The following is a 27612-nucleotide window of genomic DNA, read 5'->3' as shown; positions in this document are numbered from 1 at the left end:
GAGGCTCATCTTTGGAGTGTGAAGATTGGTGGTATGAAGCTGAGCAACACAGCAGGGGCCAGATGGAGAAAGATAGGATTGGGGGGGTTGTCTTGTTTTGTTTTATACTGTTAAGGAGTTTGCTCTTTATACTCCAAGTAAAAGATTTTAGTAAAGGAAGAGGCATTGTTTCCTTCTCTCTCTTTATGCAGTAATGTGGGCACAGTGTGAGGCACTTCCTTTTCTGAGTGGCACTACGAGTATTTTTTTACCTAGATCTGTGTTACAGTGAAATCAAAGGTTTCAAGAAGAAAATCATGGTGTGTGAACCAAAGGAGAGTCTGAAATATTGATCCAAGGAAACAAACAAACAAAAAAAATAGAGGATAACTGGTAAATAGATTAATGGAGATAATTTGAGTGAATATTTGGGGTCCACCTCTCTACCAACTATGTACTCATCCATCCATCTATATGTCTATCAGTTTGCCATAAGTAGTATAGGGAACAGGAAAGAGGACATTACCAGAACCCCTGCAGTGGGTCCTGGTCTCCTGTGAGCCACAAGGACACAAAGCTAATTAAAGAATAAAGACCAGAAATGAGACAGAGAAAAAGCTGGGTCTTGGAACTGACCAGTGCTGATCTGGGCAGCAAAGACAAAGACCCCCAGGTGTATCCAGTATTTATTGAATACAGCCCTGGGAAGGAATAGGGAGCAGGGTATGCTTTGAAGGCATCTAGTGAAGCACTGCCGAACACCTCGCATGCTGGTGCCAGGCAGGGCTGTAAGACAGTAAGCACTGCTTATCTTGCTTGGATAGAACAGACTGGTCCTGGGACCAGGTGGAATTAGCAAGCAACCCATTGGGTCAGTGAGAAGCCATAATTCAGGGAAAAGGATTTTAATTGGGGTCAGACTGATCTCAGCTGCACATAGCTCAGCAGAGCCCTGCCACTTCACAGACCAAGGCTTATGCCTCAGTGGCAGCCAATGGGGAAAGGAGCTATACTTGCCCAGTCCGCCATCTGACATGCCCATTTGAGTCACATAGAGCTTCAGTCTGACTCCTGATATAAAACATTATAGCCAAATTAGGGAAAGCAAGAAGCATATGCCACTCATACCTTGCTAGTATTGGGCAGGGATGTCTGCTACAAAGTAGTTTTTACATAATTCTGTAGCATGCTTCAAAAGAGAACAAAGGACCAGCCAGGGAATGGGCACACATAACCCAGTAGTGTTATGACAAGGCTATTTTGATAGCATTGTGGCTTGAAGAGGGAGGGGTAGTAGAAAGAAAACTCCTTTAAGGGTTATGAAAGTATTTCAAATGAAAGGTAAGAGAGTGGATGAGTAAAGGAAGGAATATATTTGGGCCTGGGATTTAGCTCAGTGGTTCCCCTGCCTGCCTCGTAAGCACAAGGGTCAATCCCCAGTACCAAAAAAGAAAAAAAGAAAAAAAAGAAAAAGGAATATATTCATATTTAAGGGCATAAAACTATTTGTTATCTATTTTTTTTTTTTTTTGGTGGTGGGTGGTACTGGGGATTGAACCCAGAGCCTTTACACAAAGCTATATTTCCCAGCCCGTTTTTATCTTTTATTTTGAGACAGAGTCTCACTAAGTTCCCAGGCTGGGTTTTAACTTGTCATCCTCCTGCCTGAGTGTCCCAGAGTGCTGGAATTGTAGCATGCACGACCATGCCCAGTTACCTTGTTTTTTTTTTTTTATTGGTACTGGGGATCGAACTCCGGTCCTTGCATTTGCGAGGCAGGTGGCGCAACCACTGGGCTAAATCCCTGGCCCAACCTTGCTTTTTAAAGGTCTCTTCTAAAGAGATCTCAGCCATATTGCACAAAACCGTTTATTGAATGATTTATTGAAACAAATATTTATTGATTACCTACACACATGGTAAGCTCTGGGGATTTGACAGATCTGCCCCTGTGACTAATAGGTATCATGAAATCATTAGCTTACACTTTTCCACTATGCTCAGGCTCAGGATTTTCATCAAGTCAGACCTCTAGGGAGTCAGTCCTAATAGATAAAAATTGGCTTTTGAAATGAAATCTGTTTGCCTTCTTTTGTCTAATCTCATCAAGAGATGAGGTCTGAAAATTTAATGATTGTGGGGATGCAAATAATTATACTAATGGACACACGTTAATAAATTAGTATAGGAACTTGAGTTTTGGCCTACCAAGAAAAATATTAAGGACTCACTCACTCTAGATGGAAGAATGGGTAACTAGAAATATTGGCTGTGTTGGGGATGCATTATTTTAGAAGCTAAGTTCTTTTTTTTTTTTTTTTCTTTTGGTATTCTCTCCTCTCAACTTGGGATCTAACTTGACCCCTAGAAGCTCAAATGAAGTGGCAGTCAAACAAAGTATTTCTGGGAGGAGGTCATCAGGTTGATAGAGGTTTGGTTAAAGTGTGATTTCCTCTCACTTAGTGATGGAAATAGCCGGGACAGGCTCTGACCTTCTTCTGAGTGGACCCTGACACGGTTGCTGAAAGTAGCTCTTTGGCACATCAGGAATTTTAAATCAGATGTTGCATGTTCTTAACATATGACATTTTCCATGGACAGTGCACTGCAAACCTGCTGGCTGCGCTAGAAGGTGTTCTGCATTCCAGGGAAAGGGAAGATGATTTCTGGATTACCTTTTGAAGGCAAAGCCTTTACCTGACATATTTTATCAAAATATTGTTGCTGTAGTTACACACTATCCTGTGTAACTCGAGTTTATAAATAATACTACCACTTGTCAAAGAATTGAAAAAAGAGTATTATTTTATCACAAAGAAAGATGCATCATCTAGGGATTTCTCATATTATGTTTTGAAAGTACATTAGATCAGCATTTTTATAGCAGGGGAGTATTTTTTGTGGTCTTTAGAGACCCAAAGTAAACATCTTTAAATGTCAGAAAGCTTTAAAACCCAAATAGGGCTGTATTCTCATTAGAGAGCAGTCTGGATAGAATTCACAAATTGAAATATCTTGCCATAAAGTTTATCTTAAACAAGAAACCAGGAAAAGATGTGTTTGCGATTCAATAAATACCAGGCTCTGAGTCTCTAGCTTGTTAAATGCGAATTTGTTTGAAGTCACACAATCATATCCTGACTCGTGTTATTAAGATTTACAAGTCTGCTTTATAAATTTTTTTCTCTTCCTTGTTGTCTGTGGGGAGCATGCAGAGCAGAGCAGAAACGTACAGTAAGCACTGATTCTTCCTCTGCAAGGACTTCTCTCTATACTCCAGCTCCTTTTCTTGAAATTATGGGCATTTATGGTTCATTCTCCTAGTTTTTATAAGATTAATTAACAATTATCTGACCACATCTTGACAGCAGTAAACTGAACTTTGAGAGTTATATTAGCCATTCCAAGTAATTAAAAAAATTTAACAAAGTGCCCCTTGGCAAGCAGTTTACTTATTGGATATCATTTTATTCATTTAAAAATATATATTAAATATTTCAAACTATGCATGGCTAAATAAAAGGAAAAGTGATAGAATTCAACCTTAACATCACATTATGTTAAAAGCAATAATTGAGGTAAAATATTAAAAATGAATGCAAATGTGGAGGAAAAGCTTTTTATGCTAACATTGTATTATAATGCTATTTTTGCTAACCATTCAGTGAATATATTCTTTTACTTTCCTGCTAAGATTTGGTCTTATGGTTTTCACTCCAAACATCCAGGCCCCTAATTATGCTATCAGATTTTAGTTGTATTTTTTCCCCTCCAACTGTTTTAGTGAATTTTATAAAGTTCTTGGAGAGAAAAATCAGGAATTGGCATGGAAGCATTTTGTTCAAATTATGAATAAACAAATTGATTTCTTGGATGGAATAGCATTTTCCATTGGCTGTCTCTACTTCTGGAAAGGCAGATTGTTCTGCTAATTCTTATTTGAGATGATCTAGACATGGTCACTGAAAAAAATAGGCAGTGCTTTAGCCATAAGACTTGTCATAATAAATCAACTCTAAAATAATAATGATATGCTCTTACATTTTACAGTAGTTTATAATTTGCAAAGCATTTCCACAATGGACATTTAAACTCATCTTGTTTAGAATATAAGTCTAGTTCAGTAAATTATTTTACTTGTTAAAGATCTATACTGTGTTAATCAACTATAATGAAATATAGTTTATAAAGAGAAATTATCTTATTACTTTAAGAATTTAAAAAATCCAGTGTCAAATACAACTAGCTTTATTCATTCATGCTAATAAATAACAAATGAGGAGTGAATGTAAACACTGCATCCCCAGAGTGACTTACTTACACTCAGTGTTTATATAAGAAAGCATAATTTCAGTAGCAAAATCATTTAGTTGAAACTTGGCTCAGGAAAACAGGCAGCTCAAATTTCCTATTCATAATTATCACCAGTTATAAGTTATTTTGCTACTATAATATTCATGGTTGTTGTAAAGATCGAGCATTTAAAAATAGGGCCAAGAAATAAAATAGAAAATCTTTTTAAAAATTGCTGTCATAGGTGAGAATCATTTTCTCTCCATCAGTTGGTTTGCTATTTTCAGAGTGCTCCTAAGCAACATTTACTAGGATGGCATGTTTTTGTGTTTTTGTATTGTTTTTAACATAAATCTCCAGAGGTTAGGGATATACCAGCCACTGTCCTTGTTCCCCTTGTCTTGTTTTACGCATAACCCTTGGTTTTCTGCTGTCCCCAAGTGATTTTGTCCGAAGTCATAATTTGGGAGCTCACAGACAAAATAAGGAACCAAAATGCAGAATCTCTTCTTTAACTAAGCTAGTTTTACTGAAATTTGCTGACAGTGGATAAAAATCTCCCAGGCCCAAACTCCAAAATGCTTGTGTTTGTGGGTACTGGAGCTACCATTCCCTGGTGGCTTTTTCCTCACTTATGCCTTTCATTTTCTTTCCATTTAATGCTTGGGATCCCAAGGCCCCATCATGGATCCATGAGACAGAACCACTAGTTATGGAAGTTTCTGAGTCCCAGCTTCATGCATCTTTGGAGCAGAGGAGCTCCTAAGCCTGAAGCAAACCACAGGAGGAGGGGGAGATGTGTGTTTTGTGTCCAAAGCTGGAATCAGAGTAACTTTTTGCTTAGGATGAGTTTCCCCTGCACTCTCCCTTACTCTGTTCCAGTCTCTTTGGCCTTCCTCTTCTGTGAGCATACCAAGCTCTTTCCAGCTTCAGCCCCTTGCAATTGCAGTTATCTCAGGCGGAGACTTCCTTTTACTTCCCACTGTCTCATCATTCAGCCATCAGTCCGGATGTCATTTCTTTACAGTAGTGTTCTACCCCATGGCAACACCCATTTTTATTTTCATCCCAGTACTTTTCACTGTCTAAAGAAATCTCATTCACCTGTTTAGTTTCATACTGTCCATCACTGCATATTCCTGCACTGAAGTAAAAGCCCAATGGGAGCAGCAGAGACCTCGGTGCTTTTTGTTCCCTGTCTCCCTCTCCTGGAAGGGTAATGTGCAAGTGATGAGCATTCATCAGATATGCACTGAATGAAAGAATGCCTTTGCTAACAGTGTCACAGCTCCACCTCCACAGCATTTGCAGTCAGGAGCACTACGGGCCAGTCTGGAGAGTTGTCTCTCCTGCTATGCAGCATTTCTGTGACAGGTGTTTCTCTTTTCAAATATTTGCCTCAGAGATAAACATTTGGAAGACAACTTTCTTAAAGATTAGTGCTACTTCTTTTATAACAGATGACTCAGTTTGTTAATTGAGAACAAAGAATAACCAAACATTTTCTTATTTAAATAAAAAGTCTGAGAGATTATTTGTGGGGTTAATCCCTTGGCAGTTTACATTTTTGAAGTAATTTCCTCCTACCTACATGCACTCACAGCAGTTTACTCCTTGTCTCTGTTTTTGTTGAGGCCATTCCCTACCTTTAGAAGGCACATAACACTTGTGACACTCATCTTTGTTTATTTTAGGCCTTGTACTCAACTCCAGTCTGCTCCTCACTGCATTTCCTGATTGCTCCTTTGGGGCTCCTTTCTCTGTAGCTGCTATTACTTACTCATCTGTGTAAGGCCTATTGGACTTCTCCACACTCTGCATTGTTGTCTCTATTAATAATTATTATACTGACAGGTCACATTTATTTAAAACTCACCACATGCATGTCAGGCACTACTTTATGTACTTCTTTCATCCTATACCAGCCCTATGATGTTACTGCATTTATTATTCTGTTGTACCGTGCCTGACTGCATCTTAGGCATAAGAAGTCTGGGGCCACAAAAAGTTATCTGGCTCTGAGTAATGTGTTAGAGAGTCAGGATTTGCCCCCTACGAGCTCACAGCAGAACATGCTCTGCCTCACCATGTGTCATCTGTTCCAGCACAAGCAGGCTCTTTGTTGGCTGGGCTGGTGCTTTGTTGTTGTTTGCATACCAGTAGCAAGTACAGTCAGTTCTCTGTGCACAGCACACCCTGGTTAGTGATAACAATAACAGGCAACATTCAAGATCCTGACATATAAGGCCTGGGGTAATCACTGTTAAGATCAAAAGGAATCCTAGTAATTTGCTGAATTCTTTTATCAGTACAGTAATTCTCTAGATCTGCCTTTTGGTTATACACTTTGTTCTGTCTCCTCCTCCTCTTAGAATTATCTGTAAGGACACAGGGGAACAAATAAAAAGTAAAATTTTATTTACTAGTTTTGAGTAACTTCCAGATGCAAGGAGCTAGCATTTTGGGGCCAGGATCCCTACTGAGATTAAGACAAGGCTGCCAGGAGAGAGGGACCACATTATGGAGGGCATCTGTGACTATGTGAAACTGGAGATAGTTTTTACTAATTAATCCAGGTGACCTTGTCACTTAAGACAAGTGTAATCCCTCCTCAGAACACATCACATTTGGCAGCATGCAATCTGTTTTACAGTTACTGATGAATTGTTTAAGATGCCTTCTCTTCTCGAAGATTAAGACTGAACAAACTGAACAAACCAAAGCCTGTAGACAAATGGAAAGCTCAAAAAAGTATTTGTCATATATATGAGAGATGATGGACTAATTTCCTTCCTAAACAAGGAACTCATATGTATCAGTCAACAAAAAGTAACAACCCAGCAGAAGAGAATATCAATGGACAGTTCAAAGAGAAATACAGTGGCCAACAAACATGACCTTATTAATGATGCAATCAAAATTAAAATATGACAGTATTTTCCTGTTTTCAATTAAATTGCCAATTGTAAAGATAATTTAAACAGTTTGAGGTATTCAGAAATGAGTAACTATTAGGAGTACATACTAGAAACATATTTTGAGGCATTTCATATATTACCTATGATATATTTTATATATTATATAAATATATGTATATATCTACATATATACATATATATACATTATATATAATAAATATATATATAAGTAGTATAACACAAAAACATATATTTATTTATTTATTTATTTATTTATTTATTTATTTATTGGTGGTACACCCCTGTAATCCTAGGTAGTAAGGGTAGAGCAGAGACTGTAGGTACAAGCCCAGTTTGGGCAATTTAGCAAGAGCCTGTCTTAAAATATAAAATGAAAAGGGCTGTGAATATAGCTCCTGGTAGAGTACTTGCCTAAAGTGCCTGAGGTTCTGTGTTCAATCTCCAGTACTGAAATAATAAAAAAATACCACTCAAACAACAACAAAAACCTTGGAAGTAATCAAAAAGTACATCAACAAAAATGTAGTTATCATAGTATATCCATTCAATAGGATACAGTGTAGTCATTTAAAAGAACAAGTGAGCACATTTGAATGAAATAATGAATGTTTCCATGTAGTTTAAGTGTATATCAGAAAAATACACATGGGTACATATACAGATATATATGGTTGTATGTACAAGAGTTGAATGAGAAACTGTTTATGATTATTGTCCCAAAAAAGTGAGACTGTGGTAAGAAGGAAGCTGAGATTTCTTGCTTAATTTTTGAACTAGTTGAGACTTTTAGTTTAATCAATTGCCAAAACTTCCCAAGAAATAAAGTTTAAATCTAACATCTGGGGTTTGGAATCCGTAGACTTGTTTTTACCTACCCCTGAATTTTCTATGCTACAAAAAAACTTGTTCACAGAATATTGTATTCCAGTGCATTTCATGAAAAGGCAAAGGTCAAAAAACCAGTTCTAATTAAAGAATGTTGAGGACTGAAAATAAGAAAAGAATGTAAAGACCCTAAGGGTGCCTTTGTTTGGAGGGGCTATTTTTGTGACCTGTGTCCCTTGCATATTTGTTGCCGATGCTGTTATTCTGGCACAGATGAATTGTACAGTGACTTGCCAACAGTTCAGATGTGTGTAGGTTGCCAGATTTCACTGAGTAAGTAGTGTACTGAACTAAGAAAGTCTCTTGTAACATATTTTTCTCCTGTTTGTGGCACCCTTTTCATTATGGAAGCCAAATGGTTAGCAGAGAAGGGGGCCAAAGGATTGGAAGAGTGAGAAAAAAGGTTTTCACATGCTGTTTTCATCATTTTTAAGGGAAAAAAGTGTGAGAGAGGATAGATATAGGTGGGAGGAAAGAAATATTCATTCATCAGAAAGAAATCTTGGTCCCCAAAACTATTTTGGGCAATGGGTAAAACAAAGTCTGCTACTTAAAAAGACAAACCCAGTAACTTTTCTTTAAAAAAATCTATGTCTCTTTAATCTCTGTATTTTCTGTTTATTTCTCAACTATAATTTGCTATAATGATTCATTTTACTTTTTACTTAGAAGAGTAGGAAAGAAAAAGAATGAGTTATCCAGTCTATTTAGTGTTGAAAGGTAGAAATGTTTACCTGCTGCAGAGGCAAAAATAAGGAAATGAAAGCTTACCAGAGTGACTAAGGCAAATAAGTGACTAATTCATCGTGATCAAGAAGTCCTAGACTTTTCTTAATCCCAGTTTAAACTCAGACACATCCTGGAACCATTTCAGAGTATTGTGCTAAGATCTTAGCCCAGCCTGAGAGCCTGTCCAGCCTGCTAGCTGGACCAGACTAGCTGTGCCCCAAGGAAATGAACACCAGCGAATTATTTTCAAATTAACTGCTGCTTGAACAAGGGCACCCAGAGGGATAGTTCAGACTGGAGACTGCAGAATTCTTCTATCCAGTCAAACTCCATGATCAGCAAAGGATTGATGGCCTTTCTGCAGAAAAACTGACCGAAGTCACAGTGGTGCTTGCTGGGAAGCAGAAAAGGCAGCTGCCAACTAGAAGCTGATTGCCTAACAAAGATGTTTGCTCTTCTCTGTTGAGGTCCCCAGTAGAGGGTACCTTTTGGATAGCTCAGCATCGTGTTGGTTTTCCCAGCTTCCAGAATGTACCACAAGAATAGCCTTCCAAGCAGCATCCCTCATAGTGTAACTTTTATCAGAGGCTCTTTTTTTTTTTTGGTACCAGGGATCGAACTCGGGTCCTTGCGCTTGCGCAGCAGGTGGCGAAACCACTGAGCTAAATCCCCAGTCCCTATCATAGGCTCTTTTTCCTCCACCACCAACTCTTTCTTGTGATTTCCTGGAGCAGGGCACTGGATCTAGATTTGCTTAAACTTTTTAAGGTGGGAAATGGTGGGAGTATGAAAGAATATCAGTTCTAGCAATGAGTGCAGGTCCCAGGCCTGTCCTCCTAACTGATAATTTGCCCCTTGTCTTATTTCTTACCATTCCTGTTTTTTCTACTTCCAGCCAGAAAATTGACCTGCTTTTTTCCCAACTCCTTAAACTGTTGGAGCCCAGCAGATTTAACTGTAAGATGTTTTGTGATGCTACCCTTGCTGTGATGAGTGAAGTGGGGATGCTCTTCCTAGTACTGAGTAAAACTCCCGAACCAGCTCTGAAGACACCTAATCTTTTCAGAAGTAGAACATCAAAGCTACCATGCTTCTCATCTCTGCTATCCTTGCCCCTTGCAGATAGAAGGCCCTGTCACATACCCTCATCCCTGCTCCTTGGAGAGATTTCTACTAAAAGAACCATCCTCTCAATGCCCTTGTCTGAAATTGTGGTTTGTTCCTGGGCCTTTGGGAACCTATTTTTTCTATAACAAGTAGGCTTTTTGATGGCCTCAGAGTTGTTTTTGAAAGCCTCCACCTCTTGTTCACAAGGGAAGCATGGATTCATGAAGAGAGTATTCCTTCTTTTGCAATTTCAACTTCCCTTTTGCAAATTTCACCTCCAGGCTTTGGAGATGGAATGAGCATTTTCCTAACTCTTCATAGTTCTCTCATCTTAAGTGAAACTTTCAGACCTTGAGACTCATGAAGTCCAGCCACTGTCCTTCCTGACTGGTGAGGTAAGACCCAGCAACATGATCTCTTTCCTGCTTCATGTCTTCTTTCACGTGCTTGTTCACACTTTTCTGCTGATTGGAATATGTGTCCTTTCATTCCTTCCTACTTTTCTTTTGCTGCTACCCCAAAAACCCCTGCCAACAGAGATTTCTTTAAATCTTACTGTATCTTTTCTTCAGCATATAATATGGTACATAATCCTATGTGGTGCTTTTATTTTTATTTTGCTTTTATTTAAATCTTATAATGCTGTTTAACTTTTTAAACGTTATGTGCCTCATATACCCAGGTAGATTGTCAAACTCTTTGAGGATAGAACCTTCTGGGAATTTCTTTGAAGTAATTATCAACAAGCCTAGTCCTAATATTTATCATTAGTCTAAACCTAATATTTAAGTGTCTGATAACTTTGTTGAATGAAAGGAAGAATCATGAATGAATATTTCAAGATGTTGGGGATCCCTACTTTCTTTTGTTAACCTTTTAAGGTAATTTTCTAATACAAGCTCTTAGTTCTGTTTTAATTTACTATGAAGTTTGAAAGATCTATATAATTTGAACTCATAAGAAAAACATTTTAATTAAACATTCCAAAGTTATAGAGTCAAAATAGTATTTATATCCACTGTCATCTCAGTAAATAAGGAAATACAGCAGCCGTAAATGAAAGCTTAATATTCCATAGTATTAATCTCTAAAACATGTCTGTCTTTTGCTACATATTAGAAAACTAGCTCTAGAGTTAAAAAAAAAAAAAAAGAAAATGGAACCTGAAAGCCTAGTAACTTCTTTTAATTGCTTGCTTGTTTTCCTAAAAGCATGAAAGAGAATGGGAATGATTAAGGATTTAGAGAAAAAACCCTATTATTTATATCTCATGATACTGTGAGAGCTCCCCATAGGATGCTTTTTGCTATACATTGAACATCCTTTGGTATCAAAGTACTTTTCATTTTATGAAACTGTACCCAGTGGAGAGTAAGTTAAGTAGGATGAGACTTGGAAAAATTGAGAACTGTTAAATGTGGGAGGAAGTAGGTTGTAACTGCTGAACCATCCTTTGCTTTGATTTCTCTGTTCTGTGCTGTATCTAGGAAGCAGTGTGTCATCCTAGCTACAGTGGAGCAGATTCATACATATTTACTAGTTGCAAATTATAAATGTGCAGCCCGGAGAGTAGCAGTGTTCTTTGTCTCTCTGCTTTTCTTCGTTCACTGATGATTCAAAACTCTTCATACATCCAGCATTTGGAAACGGGTTTTGTAGTTTGTCATATCCTTTGTACACCAATTAAGTCTTTGTAATTTAAATGGAATTTTATTTTCCAATTTGGAAGCTTACATGGAAGTAGACTGAGGTTTTCTCCATCCTGTGTGGAGCCTTTGATGTAATGATTTATTAAGGTACTAGGAGAGATATTGATCCTGCTAATAGCTTCTGCTTTGCCATGTAATGTTTTACATTTTACTCAATTGAAAGACCATATTCTCTTTCTCCTCATCTGATTGACCATAAATGTTTTGGCCTTTCCTCAGTAATTATCTCACCAAAGCAGTGGGTAAAAGTCAAGTATTTATAGACTAATTAGTGAAGTCAACATGTCTAAATAGAATACTTTACATAATACCAAGAAGTATTGTATAGTACTTTAAAAGTAACAAAGTTTGGTACAATGCAAAAAAAAAAAATCCTCAGGTGAAAACACAAATGATTAAGGGCACATATGAGATTTGATAAAAAATTACAGTGAATGCTTAAATTAAAAAATATTATTACAATAAAAGACATGTTGCCATTAATCTCCCTCAAAATATTCTTCCTTGCTTCGAACACATTTATCCCATCATTCTTGCCACTTTCTAAAGCAGTTTTGGAAGCCCTCTTCTATTAGTGTCTTTAGTTTTACTATCATGGGTGCCTAAATGTCCTGAATCAGTTCAAAACATTTGCCTTCCATGGTCATTTGACTTTGGGGAAGGGCCAGAAGTTGCAGGAAGCCAGATCCAGTGAATAAGGTAGGTGAGAACACACCATAATGATTTTATGAGCCTGTCTTTCTGTTGGATGGCACTGAGCAACAACATTCACCACACTTTTTTATCACACCTCATGAAGACATTCATGAAAGGGGACTTCCAGAGCTGCTTCAGAAGGATGCTGCTGCATCCTTTCTGGCAAGAAGGATGGGAAGAAGAATGTATTTGAAACAGTGGTGAATATTTGAGGGACATTAATGGCAATGTATCTTTTAATTTAATAAATTTGTTTTATTTAAATATACACCATTTTTTGTTTGTTGTTTTTATCAGCCTTTGTATGCTCCCAATGACCGTTGTAATTTATAGGTTATCAGGACAGAACCAATACTATGTTTTAATAATAGCGCTTTTGCTCTGTGGCTTCTCTCCTTAATCCTAACTTCTTTTTGTTTATGAAAGCTCTGGAATATTAGTGGTTTATTTCAGATTTGATTTTTTGAGTTTACTGTCTCAGAATACCAATAGTTGATGACAATGCAAGGGTAATTTTGTTTTATATGAAACTGCTTTGTACTTTCACGTGTTTTAAGAAGTATCAATTCTTGTCTGAGGTATAATTAGTTTGATTTTGAAAGTAAGAAAAACACTGCTGGTATAACAGAATGTGTATTGAACTGTGAGTAAGAAAACCTTTTCTGAGGCCTGACTTTGTAGCCAGTCACTGTGTGTCCTTGCACTGGCCACACAAGTCCTTTGGGCACCAATTTCCTCATTTTGAAACAAGAGATACAAAAAATTTATAAAAATCAAAGGGGATAATGAATGTCCAATTATGTTGTAAATTGTATGGTGCCATAGAGATGTAACTTTTAAAAAATCATCTACAATTATATACTGGTCATTGAAGGATTGCTTTCAAAATAAATGTAGGCAGAAATAGGATTGCAGCCCAGACTGTGATTAGGTTAGTAATGTTACTATTTTTTCCAGTATTGTTCCTTTTGATTCAGTGTATAGCCAGATCCTTTTGTAACCTGCCTTTTACATCCCATTTACCTTGTGTTAAGAATGAAGAATATCTCTGGAATCTCCAGAAGTGATTATGTGATTTCTTTGGAAATAACAAGAAATGTTTCATTATCTAGGACTCATGTGTAATTATTTATATTTTTCCCAAGTACCATTAGTTTACTTGGAGAGATGCTTTGTGCTTTCTCACAGTATTCTAGGCCTAGAGTGGAAAGTAAAACCAACAATAAACTTGTCCTGAGTATGTCTGCCATGGGTGAATATCACATGTGCCTGAATCATGCCATTCTTTTGTTTGTTCATTATTTTGTAGTTCCTTTAATCCTTCCACTTGTTATTATCTGCAGGAACTAACAATTTGCAGAAGCAAAGGCCAAAGCAAAATTGAATGGTGCACATGACTTCAAAAAGGGAGAAGGCAGACATGTTTAAGTGAGCCAATTTTAAAGAAACGGTAAGTACTGTGACACCACTGAGATCTGAACCGTCTTTTCTGGCTTTGTCACCAGATCAGCTGAGTGTAAAGCCTAGTCTTATCTAATGCAGAGCTGTTTTTCCTTGTTTTTTTGGTATGTTTTAGAAAATTAAAATAGTTGTAGAATGATAGTAGACCTATGTCCACTATTAATCGTTGTCATGACTATTTCATAGACTACACAATGTAGGTTTCCCCAAATCAACACATAGGTGTTTTAACTATAGCTATACAGTTCTAGTCCAAAAATAGTAATATTTATTTTCAGTTTTGTTGCTGTCATGTTTGTATGTTAATACCAATGTTTAGGTGCTGGTGGTGTCTGTAGGATACCTGTCTCTGCCCAGATTTCCCAGTTTGTTTCAGGACCCCTCCACCTCCATCTCTATATCCTTTATTTCCCCCTACAAAATATCCCAGTCTCCAAAATTGCCTTCTACTCATCTGTATTAATACAAACTCCCATTTTTTTTCTTAGGACAAATAAATATTACTAATTTGTAATAAGGTGTCTGTGACCAATGGCACTGATGTCTTAATTCTCTACTTTTAAGGAGAGTGATAGCCTCCAAATATGCCATTTACTTGGCTAGGTAACAATTTGTTCATTCATTAGGTCAACAGAAAACTGAGTGTTGCATCTTACCTTGATATATTAAGACGTAAAAGAGTGTGAAGTTAGGGAGATCCTTAGGGATGGGTTGATCCTAGACCTCAAATTATTACCTAGACAGTACTTTTTATGGCCAGCTTATTTTGGTTCTGCTGTTCATGCCCAGGAGTGCCCATTATCTTACCCATACCTACTGTATAGGCAGCAGTAATTTTCCTAGCAAATGGAAGGAGGAAGAATAATAAAAATGATGGGAGGAAGGGAGCTGGGGCATAGAGATGCATTGAAAACCAAGGGAAGGGAAAGGTTAGCCAGAGAGTTGAAAAATTTAACCTTCAAGGTCTCTTCTTACCCTAAGATTCTGTATAAATGAGGGGGGAAAAAGGGTGAGAAAGCAATGTGATTCAGGGAAAGGGGAAGGTTCTGGGAATATAGTGAAAAGCTGCAATTTTTAGCTAAAAATTTCCAGGTTAATAAATATGTTATGATGAGTTGTTTACCTCCTGGAGCTGAGGTGAGCCCTGTTCTGGGATTTCAATGAATTTCAAAAATCAGTTGGCATATGGCCTCCCTGGAATTCCCTTTCAGGACCTCAGAGGACATCTCCCATACGAAGCTGAGACTGTCAGTAAAAACTTCCACATGTTCTTTTTTGAGCATTCACTTCTCTATGTCAGAACCCTCCAAGGAGGTTAGTACGACATCAGAAATATCTCTGAGTGACATGGTAAAGGCTCCTGCTCCTCCCTGTAGGAGTTGGAGATGATTTTGGCTCCAGGGACGTGTGGAGACCAGGAAAGGCCAGCAGGATATTGAAATACAGAGAGGCCAAGAACACAACCCATCTCCTTCTAAAACAAATGTTTTCTAAACTGAGAAATTAAATTTTATGTGAAAAGAATTTAAATATGCTAAGCTTACTACATATTCTTAAGTCAAAACAACCTTATGCTGTATGAGTTGGTTCTTAGGCACTGTTGTACCTGAGAGCTTCCTGCCCTGCCTGAGCATGGCCATGGAAAGGGACAGATGTTGGGAGTCTGCAGGAGGCTGGAACAGCTTCATGGACTATTGTGCCATCAGGATATTGGGTGCAATTTAAACTGGTATTAAGATACAAAATGTTATTTTACCATTCAGTTATTATATTATCAAATATAATCATTAACTGTTGCAGGTTATTAAACCTATGAAATCAAATTTGACTTTTAAGATATCTTAATGTACCTTTTAAGATAAAAAATGTTTTTGATGTATAGAAATTCTCTGTAGCTTCAAAAGGTCAGTAACTTCCTGAAGCAGAAATGTACCATGTAAATTTTAGAGGATAAATAATCCCCTAAGCTTAATATAATTGCTCCATTTTGAAACCTCATCATGAACAAATGTTAGCTCTGTTCTATGTTAGGTGTGTTATGCTTGGAGGAGAATTTGAGAAAACATTTCTTGAAGAGATAACATTCTCCAATTTTGATTTCATTTTAAAAATCCAAGTGAAATTAAATTTAGGATCTTTTTAATAGTTATATGAAATTTCTTATTTTAAAAAACCTTATCTCTTGCATGATGAGGGTATTTGAAAGATGTTACTGGGATAGAGTACAATTACAGTAGGATTTTACTCTCTAAATATGGATTGTTTATGATCTAACCTCTTAAACAATTAAAAGGCATACTTCATGATTTGAAAGTTTTGCTTAAATAGCACAAACTGGTAATTTAAATTACTGTTATAATACCTCAAAAGATTCACTGGGCCAAGATGACTAATTCTCATTTTTAGACAATATCATGTGCAACTCCTTTGCTATGTACAAGTATCCTGGAAATTGCTCTTAGGATCTTTGTAAGGAAAAAAGGGATTGTGCTACTTTTTGAGCCACATTATTGTGGGAAACTGGCTTAAGCTTCCTGAGGCTCTGTTTTCTCATATGTAAACCAGGCCAGTAATAATTTAACCCTCTCAGAGTTCTCAAGGTGGTTGACTGAGGCAATGAATAGCCTTGAGATAAGATATGCAGTTACATCTAATCTTAAGCAAGTACTAAATAAATGTACCTTATCTGCAACCAGGTATGAAACTAGGAAGCTGGGTAGGCAAAGCTACTCTCAAAATGCCTCTAAATTTCCCATAATGAACAGCATGTGAGGTTCTCTGCCTACTTATACCATCTTTCCAGAATTCCTGCATGGCCAATTGTCTCTCCAGTGTGAAACCAGATTGTTGCTGATGAGCACTGAAGGTAGATACCAAGTGGAATGTGGATGACTCCGCTTGTGTGTAATGCACCCGATACTGTGCCTCACACAGCTAATATTAGTTAACCTTTTCCTTGACCTTAGTACCCTGATCTCTCCTGAAACTCTAGGATCTTCACGTGGAATTCAGTATAAGTTTAAACTTGATCACCAGAGTTCAAGTTGACATGAATGGTTTTGAAACCTGCAATGCCAGAACTGGGTTAATGTAGAATGGTTCTCATTTTCATGGGAGATGGAGAAGACCTATGAGCATTAGGCTCAGAGCATATATACTTTTATAGGATGCAGAGGACTATTCTCTAGAATCAACTTGTGTAGTTAGTATATTTTAAGTAATGGTAAATTTCAGCTGTGTTAAAAATAACATCATCTGAAAAGTCATACATTGCTGTTCCATCGGCTATTTTTACATAAAGTATCTTTGATCTTAGTGGAATGCAAAACTTCTATTTTGGGGAAGTCAGAAGATGAGCTGAAAATATAATGAAGTTAAAAATGAATCATTGTTTCACTAGGTTTGGGATTAAATTAGAGAGACTAGCACTTCCTAATGAATTATTTTAAGATACTTTAGCACTTAATATTTTCCTATTCTTATCTGAATTTAGGCCTAATGAATAGGTAAACATGCATTTCTCAGTTACTGAATTTTCCACTTTTCATTTACAAGGTAAAGACATTAAAGAAGGAAACTTGGTTAGGGTAATTGTATTTTAATTTCTGAATAAATCCAATGTGACTGATATTACAGGGACCCACTGACAGACCATCGGAAATAATCATCTCTGTCAACAATGACAGCCCAATTCTGCAAATTCTCATTTTGTGTCAAAGATTGTCCTAGGTGTCAAGAATAAAATACCTTTGGGGAATTTATTATACATAAAGCAAACAAATAGAGTTTCAAAACTTGTTATAAATTCAGTGATAGAGGGAAAAACCAAGAGTGGTGAGAGGATCAGAAGGGAAGAGAGTCCAGAGGAGCTCTTTGTTATTCTAATGAACTATTTTAAGTGAATGGTTCAGTGGGATTTGGAGAGATGATACCTGGACTTCATTTTGATAGGCTTTTGATGGAAAGAAGAAGCAACAATGAATGGAGGGAAAGCAAGAGTCTATAGTAACATTTATCAGTCTTAGATGGCAGCATGCAGCCCTTTCTCAGTAACAACACAATATTTTCCTTTGGGAGCCACGTTGCATCTTCCCTATGGAACCAAGAGGTGCAGCTGCAGGAACAGAATCCCAGGACTGGCCAGTCAGCCTTTCAGAATCCGTGTCACTCTCTGGCCTCACAGACCACAGGAAGGGCCTGTGAACCAAACCAGGCTGAAACTCTGCCCTAAGACACATGTTGAACTCTTAGAAGTTGTTTTGTTTTATTTTGTTTTGTAGCACTGAAACTGCTCCATGATACAATGAAATATGGAGCTTCTGGAGTCATTTTGTTTCCTATTAAAAATGAAGGCAATGCACAGGACAGCAGAATTAACTGATGTAGAAATGTTTGTGTAATTTAAATACCTAGGTCTACCCGAACCCTTTATCCCTTGGACTTTTCAGTTATGTTTGCCCATAAATTCCCCTTTTTAATTCAGTCTCCTGGAATTAGGTTTCTGTCATTTGCAACTGGAATATCTCTAACAGAGGTCCTTTTTAGAGGCAGGGATTTAGAAACTGTTTTGCTTGTAAGAAATTTTGTAATTTTTTTTCTTAAAAAAAAACAAACAAAAATGAAGAACCAAAACCATGTCAGTTTCCAAATAAGTGCATTTGTAAAAGAGCTCACTTTTCTCTGTCTCATATTTTCAAATAATTAGATATTTAATCTCAGTTTTCAAACCATTGTCTTATTTTGGAGTAGAATTTAATATTAGTTATACTCAAAAGAAAAGAGGCCTTCAGCCAAACACAGAAAGTCATTGTTTGTTTGTTTTTTTTAAGATTTATTTTGTTTTTATGTACTGTACAGCTACTCTTATGGGGAAAACCTAGTTTCTGACCAAGGATTCCCCAGCAGTGGAAGAGTCAAGCCTGTCAAGTAGTTTAGGGTGTGCGATTGGCTTCTCTGTGGTGAGGAGGGTCAGAGCTGTCTTCTAGGATTTGTAGTGCTGTCTTCTTCATGGCAGAGACTCACTTTCTGGAGTTGCCTTCCAGATCACCTCTTCTTTCCTGCCAGTATAAGTTTTATGAGCCCTCTGAAGATGTGCATATATTTAGGCAAGCTGTGTTGAAAATATCTGATTACTATTGACAAGTCAATCCAGTCATTTCAAATGGTAAAATTTCCTGAGTTATTTGCTGACCTTTTTTTTTTTCAGAACAAAAGCATTCACTTTGAGGCCATAAGAATAATACAAAATTACACTCACATTTATCTTATCTGATGACTACATAGGAGGTTCACTTTCAGATCTTTTTCCTTGATCTTTCTCAGTTACCTTTTTAAATCAAAGATAACATTTATCTTCATACATTATTACTGGATTTTTAAAGTTTGCTTTCCTTATACACTTAGCTTGATATTTCCCTCGAAGCAGAGAGTAAGTGAATGTATTCCTCCATAAGACTCTCTTGGGCAGTCTGAAACCTTTTCATTTTCATGGTTTTATTTCTGGTTTGTTTTCATTTAAGGAAACCAAAGAAAATACAGAGTTAAGAACACGAACTTGACAACAAGCAGTTGATTTTATTGGGGAAATTTTTCCTTTTGGAAAATTCAGACTTAATTAAAGATCTTTATTGCCTATTTGGTCCGTGAACCTGGGATGGGGGTCTAGAGATAATAATTGTGATCCAGACCAGAAGCAAGAAGATGGGCCAGGCCTGACTCTCCCATAATTTCATGGTTGGCTGAGCCAGCTTAACCAACAATGAGCTTGCAGGCATTTTTGAAACAATAATCTTCAATTGGCCCATAGGGAGGTATTGATAGCACAAATGGGAAGACAAGCAGTGTAGCCCTGCCTGCATTATCCCTGCTGAGGCACTTTGTGAAGGCCCTCACTTGTAGGAATCCAGTCTGACAACAGTACTTGTTAAGTCCATCCCAAGGATCTGTGATAAGGATAGTTCAGATTAATTTTCAGACTTTTAACAGTTTTCTGGTTTTATTTCTTCCTGTTCAATTTATTGAGAAGTATGAGAATGTTGTGAAGTCTGGTTGAGAGCTGATTTTTTTTTTTTGGTACCGGGGATCAAACTCAGGACCTTGTGTTTGAGAGGCAGGTGTTGGCACCACTGAGCTAAATCCCCAGCCTTAGAGCTGATTTTTTAATGATTAGTTTACTCAGACAAATTATCATCAAAGTTCAGTCTTGACTGAATCACAACTAATAAAAAAGCAGAAAGATAGGACATAGGGAATATATCTTAGTGCTGTTGAAATCTGCAAAGGCCTGGATGGCGTGGGTCCTCAGATAGTAGTCAGTGGAGACATGTAGTGAGGTAGAAAGGGTATTTATTTTGATTCAGGTCCCTTCCAGTGTATTGCCTTTACAATAAAAATGACATATCTCACATGTATATGTGAGATATGGCCCAGCTGCTTCCCTTCCCTGACCTCTTCTCATGTGTGCAGCCATTGTTTACCAGGTTCCAGGCACTGAGGTGGAACTCGTTCTCCACTGACACCTCTAAGCGTTTGCATCTGGGCTTAGCACACTCCTGACCAGAACCAGGCCTTGCCAGTTCCTCTGATCCTTTAATTTGTTTGCATACTCTTCTAAGTGGCCTTTTCTATTCCTGCTGACAACTTCCCCCATTCTACATTCAGTCACTTTCCAATGACCGTGTTTTACCTTCTTTATAGCACTTTACACCATTTGAAATTATTTTTTGGTTTATCTATTTCATTGCTTCCTACTAGAATAGATTACCTATTCCATTTCAGCAGAGATCTTATTTATTTCCAGCCCATCAAAATTATCTGGCACAATATTGGGTGTCAATATTAACACTGAACATTTGAACGTCCAGACCTGCTTGAGTACTAATGTATTGTTTTATATATTTTATACATAAACAATTCTGCTATCCTTTGTCATTGTGGGAACAATGTCAGCCTACTAAACTAACACCACCTTCCACTTTGCTCCAGCCCCCAGCATCTATTGGAGTCACAGTTAGCTCAGATAAGGGGGCTGGTTTTATTGAATAAAAATGGAGTGCAGATAATGGATGCTAACAATTAGACATATTATCACTGCATGGAGGAGACATATTCCTGCAACAACAACAGCAATCTTCTCCTGGGGAACATGCAAACTGCTACACACCATGGACATTAATTTTAAAAATCAACAAGTCTTTAAAAGTCTCTTGGCTCTATCTGTGACCTTTGACTTTGCTTTATGAAAAGGACATTCCTGCTGCTTTGCAGAAAGGCAGGAGAAGCAGGCTCTGGAAAGGCTTAGCATCCAGGTGACCTCTTACAGTGAGTAGGCCCACAGGATAAGCCTCCAGCTGAGGCTGTTCATGGATACTGTTCCACCTTTCCCCACCCTAACATTTTCTGCACCCTGGGGTCACTTATTTATGTATGTGAAAGAGGAAACAGAAAAGAGCTTGGCAAAAAGATTATTTTTGTGAGGTAGTTTAATAGCAGAATAGACAGCAAATGCCACCCTGGGGTCAGCTGGAAAGGCTAGTTGCATGAAAATTCCATTTTCATTATTAGTTTGAAGACAGCAGGATGGGAAATCTCAGTAGCTTCATGCACCTCGAGGTCTTTTAGATATGACTGTCAACCTAAAACACACATGGGCCATTTTATCCCAAGGCCCAGACAATTTGCTTTAATGGTAGCTGGAATTCCTTGGAGATGGCAAAGAGATGCCATTGGACCTTGCAGTCCCAGCTTCTCATACCAAGAGGTGTAGTCACTAGCGACTGGAGCTGCCACTGAGGTCAATTCAAGAGGTGCTCAGAGATGCACCTGTCATCTAAAGCAGCTAAGGATTTAGAGGATAGGACAGTGGGTGAAGGTTTGGGGGTGTGGGATAGTGTTTATGCAGAGATGGGAGCACAAGAAAGGAATTTTTGAAAAGAAAATAAGTTCTGGCCTCTGTACAAGATGGTTTATGCCAGGCCCATGTCAGAGTGAAATAACTATTCTTTTTTATCAATTCATTCTTCCTTTTGTGAAGGTAAACAAAAATATCACTCTCCTCCACCTAAGTTCTCGGCTCGTTTTGACTGGCAGATGCTCTCAATTATTGGCTTCTGTCCAGAGTAAAGAGATCCATTAAATTCTTGCCAGGTATAAGGAAATGTATTTGATGAAGCTTGACTTTTGTCCCGTTGATAGTTGGGTCATTTGGAAGGTAGGTGGTTCTTGTTGTGATTATATTTGCAGTCCAAAAATTATCAAGCTAAATAAGGACATAATAATTGATTTTTATAGTTATTTTGCCAATATGTCTACTCTCCTATCAAGAAAACACAACAGCACACTTCCTTAATTCAATTCTGTCAACTTTTATTAAGCATCAACTGTGTGTCAGGCCATGTGTCGGCCTTCAGGGGAAGAGAAGAGATGAAATATGTTTTGCATAACAATAGAAAACAAGACTCCTGCTGATGTGCAAGGAGACAAAGTCACAGTTGCCTGCTTCAGCTCTCGTGTTATTATAATTCAAAATATTTATGGGATGCCTATCTTTTGTTGGGCATTTTGCATGAATCATCTCCAGTCCTTGCAACAGTCTAGTTCAGGAGATAGTATTAACTTTAATTTATAGCCAAAGAAACTGAAGCTCAGAGAGAGAGTGAATAACTTTGCAGGTTTATACAGCAAGGGTGTGCTTTGGATGTATTGTGGACTTGTTTTTCAGTTGGACAATAATTGAGATAGAAATGTATTTTTGAATATAGCTACCTCATATGCTAATTTTAAGGCCATCTACAAAAAGAGATGAAGGAGAGAGAGATGATGCTTCATAGTCTTTAAAGGCTCAGTGAATTAGGATGAATAAGAAAGAATTTGAGAACTATCTAACAGATTAAATGTTATGTAGGATGAGATGAGGAAGAGAATTTCTGAAAAGTTAGAAGCAAGGTTTTCTTCTCTGCTCCATCTTTGGTAATAGAAATAAAGAGAAAACTATTTTCTTCTGAAGGTATAAAACGCAAGTAAAGAATGAAAAGTCTTTAACATAACAGTCTTTACTCTTGGAATGAGGAGGTAAGGAACATTAAATACTGTCACTCAGTGATTGGTTCTGTATTAAGAAACATTGTATATAAAAAAATCAAAACATGTACTTATATAATTTATTCATATATTTGTGAAACAAATTTTCATATAATATCCCTATTACATATGATTTCTCTAATATCTTATAGTTAAGAGAAAATGTGATCCACTAGTTAATAGCTCACAACATACAAGGCTCTATCTAATTCCAGTCTTTTTCCTCTCTCCTTTTTATACCTATTGCTCAGAAAATACCGCATTAGAAGCTCTAATATCTTTTTTCTCCCCCTAGGTACTTTCACTACAAATAATTCCCATTAGCATGTTAGTGAACACAAATCATGGATGTCATCCCAGATTTCACCCACTCCCTTAATCCCCCATGAGGTATTATTACATCCTATGTATTCTCTTCAGAGACACCTCATTTCCACCTACTTCTGTTCATGAAGTCAAAGGCACTGCCTTATTTTGGAGGGAGGGGTCTTTAGAAGACAGACTTACCTTATCCATTCCACTCCATCCTTGCTCCCTTTAATCAGTTTTCATCTTAGCCACCTGAGTAAACAATTTAAAACAGTCATGGCAAACCTTTTGGAGATCAAGTGCCAAAGTGCAACATAAAACCCACTTATTTATTGCAAAGTGCCAACACTGCAATTAAACCTGAATACTGAGGTTTTGGTTTAGGAAAAAAAAACCCATACATTAACATTTTTGTCTTAAAAGAAAAGCACAATGACAAGCATGCCATAGGCTCATAACCACTGATTTAAAACATAGGGCTGAGGATCTAGCTCAGTGGTAGAGCACTTGCTTAGCATGTCCAAGGCCCTGGGTTCAATCTCCATCACTATGAAAGAAGGAAAAAAACCCATGACACTGTCCTCTATACTGGGAAGTGCATTTCTACCAAAGTTAACTCCCAAGGCTTTGCAGAATCCAGTCCATGCCTGTCTCACCAATTTCACCTCTTCTTGCCTCTCTGATCTTTCTATTTCTTGAACTTACCAAGCCTCTTTCCTCCTGAAAGCTTTCAACTTAACCTTTCTATGACAACTACAATTAGCTTTGTTTCTTTGATAAAAGTCATCTTAACAGACTGTAGATATATTATGATGATGCCATCACTTGATTTAAAAATAACAACAATCTTATTAAAACTGCAAGAGCTTGCATCACAGTGTTTTGGAAAATCTTCAATGAAAGCACATTTAGAAACACAAAGGTTTACTAAAATCAGGGTTGATTGAGGATGCAGTTATAAAGCACTATACAAATCTCATTTAAGTTTTATTTAATCCTCATAAGACCCAAGTTTGAAGTTGATATTGTTATTCAGAAAAGCGGAGAAGGTAAGATGGTAGATTTAAATCTAAATATGTTAGTAAGCAAATTAACTCTAAATAGGCATAACATTCCAATTAATGGACAAGACTGCTAGACTAGATAAAGCTCAACATAATGCTACTTTCCAAGAGATTATCTAAAGTATAAGGATGTAAAAAAAAATTGAAAGTGAAAAGATGGAAGAAATATAAAATACAAATACTAATACCCTCCCAAAGGGGATAATAGCTACATTAATGCTAATAAAAATTTAAAATAAAAAAATTATCAAATATAAAAAGGACACATGACTATAAAAGCTTTAATTCACCTAAAAGGTAAAACAATCCCTAAGTTTTAGTCACTTAATAATATAAACTAGTTTAAGCAAAAATTGACAGAGTTAACAGAACTAGAAAAGTGCTTAGATAGTAAGAGATACCTCTTTAAGTAATTGAGAAAGACAATCATTAGTAAGCATTTAGAAAGTTTATGTAATGTGATAATAAACTTGTGGACATAGAAAGACATTGAACACATAAGTGCAAAAAAACCTTTTTTTTTTTCCTAATTTAATGAAACATGCAAAATTTGGCAAGAGAGTGAGCCAGAAAGCAAATCAAAAAATATTTCAAGGGCTTAAAAACTTACAGAGTTAAAAATTAATGATAGTTCATTTAAGCTACAAGTCAGCAACACCAATCCTGAAAAACAACAGTAAAATCTTGACCATTCCCATACTTTGAAATTTAAAAAAAAAAATCTTGAAATAAATAATGGGTCAAGATGAAATCAAAATGGATATTCCAAAATATTTTGTCCTGAATGATAATAAAATTTTGAAATATCTAGATGTATAAAATGCAACTAATACCATATGTGAGGGAAATTTCTAGCTTTTAAGTCCAGGTTGGAAGGAAGACTGAAAATAAACTGAGCATCTATCTCAAAAAAATTGTTTTACCACAAAAATAAGCTGGAAGGAAGTAGAAGTAAGAAAAATAAAGAACAGAAAATAATGAAAAGTGTTAAGCAAAAGAGCAAAAAATACATAAAGAAAACTATCATCAAAACCAAAGTATGTTCTTTGAAAGTCTATTGCAGTTTTTTAAAAAAGAAAAGAGTTTAAAACATAGCCACGTGTTAGGGATGAAAAAAAGACATTATAATTCCTTGCAGACTTTGAAAATATAATGAGAGTATTACAACACTGTCAAATAAGTGCAGAATTTCTGAGGAAATATAGCAAGTTAAGTCAAATAATGTATTAAAAAGTTAATACAGAAAAATAAAAATAAAAAGTTAATACATGAACAAATTGAGTTTAAAACAGGGACACAAGATTGGTTTAATATAATTTTCCATGCTGATTTTATAAAGGAGAAAAACATGACTACCAGTGAAGTATTCATTAAATTCAGGATTAGTTTATGATAAAAATTCTTATACCAGGCATTAAAGGACATTTTCTTAATCTGAAAATCTATAGAACACTGTATCCTGTACAGATGAAATCTATAATCTGAAGCCTGTGTCCTACCAGTGGCGATTCTGTGCTCTTTCAGACATGTGCCATGACCATCAACATTTAGTCACTCATCTTCATGTTTTTGTTTTAAATGAAATTAAAAATTTGAAAGCAATATTTCATTTATCTTTGAAACCATGCAGAATGATGGTAGAAGTAGGTTAAATATACTATTATGATTTTTAAATTTAGCATTACCCGAGAGAGCACCTGTGTGGGCATGAGTTCAGAAAATGTAGGGGGGCCTTGCTCAGAGGACAATGTGGACAGATAGCTGAAGCCCAGTGTCTTGCAGTGGAGACAGACTAGTACCCAGAGGAGGGTACATGTCGTAGGTGCAGCAGGCTGGCTCTAGAGCCCAGAAGAGCAGGTTCACCAAGAGAGGCTAAGTACCTTCTAGGTAGGATGTCTTCTGCTCCCATTGTGTGTGTGGACTCTGGCTCCTAGAACCCTACCTCTGGGTAAGAGACTGGGCGGAGGAGGCTGTGAGCACCCCAAGTAACCCTTAGATTCCAACTGAATGAGACAATATTCCTTCTCCTTGGCTTCAGTCAGTTATAGGCCAGGAAATATAATGTGACTGTGGTTTATCATCATGAGAAAATAGAGGAAACATTGATTTTCAGCACTTTCCTCCACCTAGTTAAATACTTTGAATACTGTGTCTTATATTACAGGGTCTTTTATAATTTAACTTGAGAGCTTATTAATTTTCAGTAAATATTTTGATACAGTTGTTCTACTTCACAGAAACAGCAAGAACTACATAGAAAACAAAGTAGCTGTTATCACAGTTATCATTTTTATTTCATATTTCCTGTATTTTCCATGCCACTTCATCCTGGGAATGAAAACAAATCACAGTAGCACTGACAAAATGATATTTCTTTAGTTGTATCCAGGTCTTTCAGTTTCCTTGCAAGTAGCTCTGGAGCTCCCAGTAGCATCTCACGTGTATTCTATGAGCAAGTCATTTCAATTATTTTTAATCATGAGCAAGCACATTCCCTTTCCACCCTGGGGGAAGGCTTCCAGCTGCTGTATCTTTACATGTGGTCCCCATATCACTGGTAAGTAGGACACCCATCCAAGATAATAAGAGTCTCACATCTAGGGCACATAGGGTATTCCAGGACTGAGTGGTATCTCCCATTAACTGAGTAATGCTACTGGACAAACGTTCCAGATATTTTGCATTTCTGGTGCTCACTGAGACTTCAGGTAAACCACTCTCCTATCTTTGTTCCACATTCATTGTTAACTTCTCTCTCAAGGACTCTACCATGCCCACCACCTTCTCAACATTCAAAGAATAGATAAATTTTTCTCAACATTACATACTTCTTTCTTGTGGCATCACTGTCCTTGATCTGTTTCCTTATTACTCCTTTTCCTTCCATTTTTACCCTCGTAGGCTCTTGGTCCTTCATGTGTAAACTGGTCCAAAGAGAATACATCTAAGTCCTCCATATGTATTGCATGAGGATAAAATAGCTCAGATACGGGAAAAGTGTGCTCCTACTACTACCTGGAAAAAGCCTCAACTACATGGTGCTTTACAATTAGTTTCTTTAACATATACTATTATGAGTGACCAGAATAACAGAGCAGATGTTACGGAAGATGATAGATTTTGAAAAAGAAGGCTGTCATACAGACACTTCAGCGCCTCCTTTATCATTCTGGCTTGGAAGGTGTGGTTTTTGTTTTTGTTTTTGAAGAAAGGTTTATAGAATGGAGAAGTCATAGAGTAGGATATTTTAAAAAATGAAACTGTATGTTTTCTAAATACTCCAAAAATACCCTCCTATAGTTTAAAATATCCTCTTATGGCTCAGCAGAATATAGGAGTTTTGTATTTCATTTAAATAAGTCA

General features: G+C 36.9%; 1 protein-coding gene across 22 annotated transcripts in view; it reads left to right on the top strand.

The window, feature by feature from the left end:
• Enox1 (ecto-NOX disulfide-thiol exchanger 1) overlaps nt 1–27612 on the top strand; it is a 571647-nt gene that overhangs the window by 210078 nt on the left and 333957 nt on the right. For 17 of the 22 annotated variants that reach the window (XM_087197407.1, XM_087197408.1, XM_087197410.1 and 14 more), the window contains one exon: nt 13681–13787. The exons of 3 other annotated variants lie outside the window; for them this stretch is intronic. The gene's annotated coding sequence lies outside the window, so the exon portion shown is untranslated. Of the gene's footprint in view, nt 1–13680; nt 13788–16601; nt 16665–27612 lie in introns of all 22 variants that reach the window. 2 more of the 22 variants (XM_087197396.1, XM_087197398.1) reach the window with 1 other exon arrangement.

Source organism: Heterocephalus glaber, unplaced genomic scaffold (assembly GCF_053883595.1).
Source record: "Heterocephalus glaber isolate CG9 unplaced genomic scaffold, H.glaber_assembly_v1.0 deba00001666, whole genome shotgun sequence".
Taxonomy (NCBI): domain Eukaryota; kingdom Metazoa; phylum Chordata; class Mammalia; order Rodentia; family Bathyergidae; genus Heterocephalus; species Heterocephalus glaber.
This window is presented reverse-complemented; position numbering and strand designations above follow the sequence as displayed.